Source organism: Ylistrum balloti, unplaced genomic scaffold (genome assembly GCF_031769215.1).
Source record: "Ylistrum balloti isolate Yb309-2 unplaced genomic scaffold, AGI_CSIRO_Ybal_v1 Utg370728, whole genome shotgun sequence".
NCBI lineage: Eukaryota > Metazoa > Mollusca > Bivalvia > Pectinida > Pectinidae > Ylistrum > Ylistrum balloti.
Genome location: NW_026782431.1, coordinates 657,011 through 664,914, shown reverse-complemented (window position 1 = coordinate 664,914; position 7,904 = coordinate 657,011).

The following is a 7,904-nucleotide window of genomic DNA, read 5'->3' as shown; positions in this document are numbered from 1 at the left end:
ATGAGATTAATCAGTTCCCAAGTTTCTTCACTGATATCAGTAGTGAGAATTTCTTGCCATTTTCTTTGACTACTTATTGGCTTTTCAGAAAATAAATGAATAAGAATATGATAAAAGTATTTTGTTACTTTATCATGTGTAGTGAGGTGATTGATTAATTTATATTCAACAGTAGGTGTATCAACATTTACATTCTGCAGAATTGCTTTCCAATTTCTTGGTATGGCATTAATAACGCCATTGTAATCTAAATAATTCACATCAATGTTATACTTAATAGAGAAATTATCATAAGACATAAGTATATTGTTTTCTAGTAAGTCAGAAACAAAAAATATGCCCTTTTTACACCAATGTTTATAAAAAAAACCATCAATTGTCTCTTTTAATAAAACTGTTAAAAAAGATAGGCTGTGATACCACCTCTTCAGGGGTTGTGGGGAGGCTGTGATACCACCTCTTCAGGGGTTGTGGGGAGGCTGTGATACCACCTCTTCAGGGGTTGTGGGGAGGCTGTGATACCACCTCTTCAGGGGTTGTGGGGAGGCTGTGATACCACCTCTTCAGGGGTTGTGGGGAGGCTGTGATACCACCTCTTCAGGGGTTGTGGGGAGGCTGTGATACCACCTCTTCAGGGGTTGTGGGGAGGCTGTGATACCACCTCTTCAGGGGTTGTGGGGAGGCTGTGATACCACCTCTTCAGGGGTTGTGGGGAGGCTGTGATACCACCTCTTCAGGGGTTGTGGGGAGGCTGTGATACCACCTCTTCAGGGGTTGTGGGGAGGCTGTGATACCACCTCTTCAGGGGTTGTGGGGAGGCTGTGATACCACCTCTTCAGGGGTTGTGGGGAGGCTGTGATACCACCTCTTCAGGGGTTGTGGGGAGGCTGTGATACCACCTCTTCAGGGGTTGTGGGGAGGCTGTGATACCACCTCTTCAGGGGTTGTGGGGAGGCTGTGATACCACCTCTTCAGGGGTTGTGGGGAGGCTGTGATACCACCTCTTCAGGGGTTGTGGGGAGGCTGTGATACCACCTCTTCAGGGGTTGTGGGGAGGCTGTGATACCACCTCTTCAGGGGTTGTGGGGAGGCTGTGATACCACCTCTTCAGGGGTTGTGGGGAGGCTGTGATACCACCTCTTCAGGGGTTGTGGGGAGGCTGTGATACCACCTCTTCAGGGGTTGTGGGGTAGGCTGTGATACCACCTCTTCAGGGGTTGTGGGGAGGCTGTGATACCACCTCTTCAGGGGTTGTGGGGAGGCTGTGATACCACCTCTTCAGGGGTTGTGGGGGACACATTTTCCTGTATAGAAGCCCAAACGGTAAACACTTCTCTCCAGAAAGTATTAAAATGCTTTGATAATTCTGTTAATCCTTCTTAGGTCATTTTAAAGATATTATCACCTCCAACACCCTCCAATTCATCTATGAGTTGTATTTTCCATGCTGAATGGTTCAAGGGATCAATGATTTTTTTTATCCAAGACATCTTGAGAGAATGACAAAAACTTAAAACATGTGGAAGACACAATCCCCCATTTCCATATTCACTATACATAATATTTCTCTTTATTTTGTCTGGCTTTCCATCCCACAAAAAACAAATAATCAATTACATCAGATCAGCGTCCCATCCAAGGGGATCAACCTTATGTATTATGAAATTTAAGATATTTGATGTGATTTTGGTCGATTTACAGCTTGATCACTCTTGAAGTAACATTAGTTTTAAATCAGCTTGTATTGACCTAACTGCACTGTTCATCAATCAGTAACACTGATATTAAAGAGGTAAATTAAATAGCAGTAGAACTTTTTGCAAAGCTTGCATCAAGATCTTTCAATAATGATGACCATTTAGGTTTTCATATAACACAATGAATAATATCAGTTTTTTTTTTCTACCAAACTTGACAGTCTCCCATTCCCAAAACGTATCCAAACCCAAGCAACAATTAACTTATAAATAAAACAATAAATTCGAATCAGTCGAAAAAAGGTACAGTGCACAACTAGGGACCAAGGGAAACCTGCATATGAAATTTGAGAAAGATCCATCCAGTACTTTCCAAGAAATAGCAGTAACAACCTTTCACATCCAAAATCCAAGATGGCCACCTGTCGGCCATCTTGAATTCGAATCAGCCCAAAAAAGGTACAATGCACAACTAGGGACAAAGGGGAAACTGCATATGAAATTTGAGAAAGATCCATCCAGTACTTTTCCAGAATTAGCGGTAACAAGAATTGTTTACGGACGGACGGACCACAGACGGCAGGGCGATTTGAATAAAAGCAGTTATACATTTTAACAGACACAGATGTGAAATGAATAAATAAAACAGCATTTGACATTTGATAACTTGTTGACTTTATTCATTACCATGAAAGTATTTTTTTTTCTTTTTTATTTGAGCTGCAATGTATTATTATGCATAAAACAAACATTAGACAGGTTTTTATATAAAATTTACAAAATAAAGCTATTGTATTACCAGTAAGTTTCACTTCACACTGAAAATAACTAATAATGGTAATAAAAAACATTCATCTTATAATGTAACTTTAAACTTCAACAGGAAGTGAAAAAAACCTCAGATTTGTGTAACAAGGTAAAAACAAAGTTCTATCTGAAAGTTTCTATTATGCTATTTAGTATCACCTGTAGTTACTGTTTTCTGGTCTGAAAATTTGCCACTCGTACCTACTCTAACAAAATCATGTTACAAAAACATGAACCAAATATCGCAACAAAACAATTTGGGAATACCTATTCACACAGATGTGTGTTTATGTCTAAGATAGAAACTCAAAACACATCTCCATGGATACATGTTTTAGATCTGGATAACAAATGAAAAACTGTATCAATGACAACAGAAGACCTAACGAAACTTCATATAGAAATTAATGTATACCAGTAATCTATACCAAATATACTTTTAATTGCTCCTTACCACCTTTCAATTAGTACATTCCTTAATCATGAGTTAATTTTTTATCTCTGGAAATATACACATATCTTGTCATTTTGATTGATGTCATGCTATTACAACTATTGTCAATCGTGCGTAGATCCAAATCAAGTGAAATATTATGCCCAATGACAATGGCCTTTTATAGAAAGATGTACCTGCCATCCATCATCAAAATATCTTATCCTTTTGGTAGCAATTCATGATACCACCTTCCAATCAGAGTTCATTATCAAAATATCTTGTCCTTTTGGTAGCAATTCACAATCCACCATCCAATCAGAGTTCATCATCAAAATATCTTGTCCTTTTGGTAGCAATTCACAATCCACCATCCAATCAGAGTTCATCATCAAAATATCTTGTCCTTTTGGTAGCAATTCCCCTTCCAATCAGATTCATTATCCACCATCCAATCAGAGTTCATTATCAAAATATCTTGTCCTTTTGGTAGCAATTCACAATACCACCTTCCAATCAGAGTTCATTATCAAAATATCTTGTCCTTTTGGTAGCAATTCACGATACCACCTTCCAATCAGAGTTCATTATCAAAATATCTTGTCCTTTTGGTAGCAATTCATGATACCACCTTCCAATCAGAGTTCATTATCAAAATATCTTGTCCTTTTGGTAGCAATTCACAATACCACCTTCCAATCAGAGTTCATCATCAAAATATCTTGTCCTTTTGGTAGCAATTCACAATACCACCATCCAATCAGAGTTAATTATCAAAATATCTTGTCCTTTTGGTAGCAATTCACAATACCACCTTCCAATCAGAGTTCATTATCAAAATATCTTGTCCTTTTGGTAGCAATTCACAATCACCTTCCAATCAGAGTTCATTATCAAAATATCTTGTCCTTTTGGTAGCAATTCAAGATACCACCTTCCAATCAGAGTTCATTATCAAAATATCTTGTCCTTTTGGTAGCAATTCACGATACCACCTTCCAATCAGAGTTCATTATCAAAATATCTTGTCCTTTTGGTAGCAATTCACAATACCACCTTCCAATCAGAGTTCATTATCAAAATATCTTGTCCTTTTGGTAGCAATTCACGATACCACCTTCCAATCAGAGTTCATTATCAAAATATCTTGTCCTTTTGGTAGCAATTCACGATACCACCTTCCAATCAGAGTTCATTATCAAAATATCTTGTCCTTTTGGTAGCAAATTATCAAAATATCTTGTCCTTTTGGTAGCAATTCACGATACCACCTTCCAATCAGAGTTCATTATCAAAATATCTTGTCCTTTTGGTAGCAATTCACGATACCACCTTCCAATCAGAGTTCATTATCAAAATATCTTGTCCTTTTGGTAGCAATTCACAATACCACCTTCCAATCAGAGTTCATTATCAAAATATCTTGTCCTTTTGGTAGCAATTCACAATACCACCTTCCAATCAGAGTTCATTATCAAAATATCTTGTCCTTTTGGTAGCAATTCACAATACCACCATCCAATCAGAGTTCATTATCAAAATATCTTGTCCTTTTGGTAGCAATTCACAATACCACCATCCAATCAGAGTTCATTATCAAAATATCTTGTCCTTTTGGTAGCAATTCACAATACCACCTTCCAATCAGAGTTCATTATCAAAATATCTTATCCTTTTTGGTAGCAATTCACAATACCACCATCCAATCAGAGTTCATTATCAAAATATCTTGTCCTTTTGGTAGCAAATTATCAAAATATCTTGTCCTTTTGGTAGCAATTCACGATACCACCTTCCAATCAGAGTTCATTATCAAAATATCTTGTCCTTTTGGTAGCAATTCACGATACCACCATCCAATCAGAGTTCATTATCAAAATATCTTGTCCTTTTGGTAGCAATTCACGATACCACCTTCCAATCAGAGTTCATTATCAAAATATCTTGTCCTTTTGGTAGCAATTCACAATCCACCATCCAATCAGAGTTCATCATCAAAATATCTTGTCCTTTTGGTAGCAATTCACGATACCACCTTCCAATCAGAGTTCATTATCAAAATATCTTGTCCTTTTGGTAGCAATTCATGATACCACCTTCCAATCAGAGTTCATTATCAAAATATCTTGTCCTTTTGGTAGCAATTCACAATCCACCATCCAATCAGAGTTCATCATCAAAATATCTTGTCCTTTTGGTAGCAATTCACGATACCACCTTCCAATCAGAGTTCATTATCAAAATATCTTGTCCTTTTGGTAGCAATTCATGATACCACCTTCCAATCAGAGTTCATTATCAAAATATCTTGTCCTTTTGGTAGCAATTCACAATACCACCTTCCAATCAGAGTTCATTATCAAAATATCTTGTCCTTTTGGTAGCAATTCACAATACCACCTTCCAATCAGAGTTCATCATCAAAATATCTTGTCCTTTTGGTAGCAATTCACAATACCACCATCCAATCAGAGTTCATTATCAAAATATCTTGTCCTTTTGGTAGCAATTCACGATACCACCTTCCAATCAGAGTTCATCCAAAATATCCCTTTTGGTAGCAATTCAGAGTTCATTATCAAAATATCTTGTCCTTTTGGTAGCAATTCACAATACCACCTTCCAATCAGAGTTCATTATCAAAATATCTTGTCCTTTTGGTAGCAATTCACAATACCACCTTCCAATCAGAGTTCATCATCAAAATATCTTATCCTTTTGGTAGCAATTCACAATCCACCATCCAATCAGAGTTCATTATCAAAATATCTTGTCCTTTTGGTAGCAATTCACAATACCACCATCCAATCAGAGTTCATTATCAAAATATCTTGTCCTTTTGGTAGCAATTCACAATACCACCTTCCAATCAGAGTTCATTATCAAAATATCTTGTCCTTTTGGTAGCAATTCACAATACCACCTTCCAATCAGAGTTCATTATCAAAATATCTTGTCCTTTTGGTAGCAATTCACAATACCACCTTCCAATCAGAGTTCATTATCAAAATATCTTGTCCTTTTGGTAGCAATTCACAATCCACCTTCCAATTTTTATCAAAATATCTTGTCCTTTTGGTAGAAATTCACAATACCACCTTCCAATCAGAGTTCATTATCAAAATATCTTATCCTTTTGGTAGCAATTCACAATACCACCATCCAATCAGAGTTCATTATCAAAATATCTTGTCCTTTTGGTAGCAATTCACAATCCACCATCCAATCAGAGTTCATTATCAAAATATCTTGTCCTTTTGGTAGCAATTCATGATACCACCTTCCAATCAGAGTTCATTATCAAAATATCTTGTCCTTTTGGTAGCAATTCACAATCCACCAATCAGAGTTCATTATCAAAATATCTTGTCCTTTTGGTAGCAATTCACAATACCACCTCCAATCAGAGTTCATTATCAAAATATCTTGTCCTTTTGGTAGCAATTCACATACCACCTTCCAATCAGAGTTCATTATCAAAATATCTTGTCCTTTTGGTAGCAATTCACAATACCACCTTCCAATCAGAGTTCATTATCAAAATATCTGGTCCTTTTGGTAGCAATTCACAATACCACCTTCCAATCAGAGTTCATTATCAAAATATCTTGTCCTTTTGGTAGCAATTCACAATCCACCATCCAATCAGAGTTCATCATCAAAATATCTTGTCCTTTTGGTAGCAATTCACAATACCACCATCCAATCAGAGTTCATTATCAAAATATCTTGTCCTTTTGGTAGCAATTCACAATACCACCTTCCAATCAGAGTTCATTATCAAAATATCTTGTCCTTTTGGTAGCAATTCACAATACCACCTTCCAATCAGAGTTCATTATCAAAATATCTTGTCCTTTTGGTAGCAATTCACAATACCACCATCCAATCAGAGTTCATTATCAAAATATCTTGTCCTTTTGGTAGCAATTCACAATACCACCATTCCAATCAGAGTTTCATTATCAAAATATCTTGTATTCCAATCAGAGTTCAAAATATCTTGTCCTTTTGGTAGCAATTCACAATTCATTATCCACCTTCCAATCAGAGTTCATTATCAAAATATCTTGTCCTTTTGGTAGCAATTCACAATACCACCTTCCAATCAGAGTTCATTATCAAAATATCTTGTCCTTTTGGTAGCAATTCACAATACCACCTTCCAATCAGAGTTCATTATCAAAATATCCCTTTTGGTAGCAATTCACAATACCACCTCCAATCAGAGTTCATTATCAAAATATCTTGTCCTTTTGGTAGCAATTCACAATACCACCAATCCAATCAGAGTTCATTATCAAAATATCTTGTCCTTTTGGTAGCAATTCACGATACCACCTTCCAATCAGAGTTCATTATCAAAATATCTTATCCTTTTGGTAGCAATTCACAATATTACCATCCAATCAGAGTTCATTATCAAAATATCTTGTCGTTTTGGTAGCAATTCACAATCCACCATCCAATCAGAGTTCATTATCAAAATATCTTGTCCTTTTGGTAGCAAATTATCAAAATATCTTGTCCTTTTGGTAGCAATTCACAATCCAATCTTGTCCTTTTGGTAGCAATTCACAATACCACCTTCCAATCAGAGTTCATTATCAAAATATCTTGTCCTTTTGGTAGGAATTCTTGATACCACCTTCCAATCAGAGTTTATTATCAAAATATCTTGTCCTTTTGGTAGCAATTCACAATACCACCTTCCAATCAGAGTTCATTATCAAAATATCTTGTCCTTTTGGTAGCAATTCACAATACCACCATCCAATCAGAGTTCATTATCAAAATATCTTGTCCTTTTGGTAGCAAATTATCAAAATATCTTGTCCTTTTGGTAGCAATTCACGATACCACCTTCCAATCAGAGTTCATTATCAAAATATCTTGTCCTTTTGGTAGCAATTCACAATACCACCTTCCAATCAGAGTTCATTATCAAAATATCTTGTCCTTTTGGT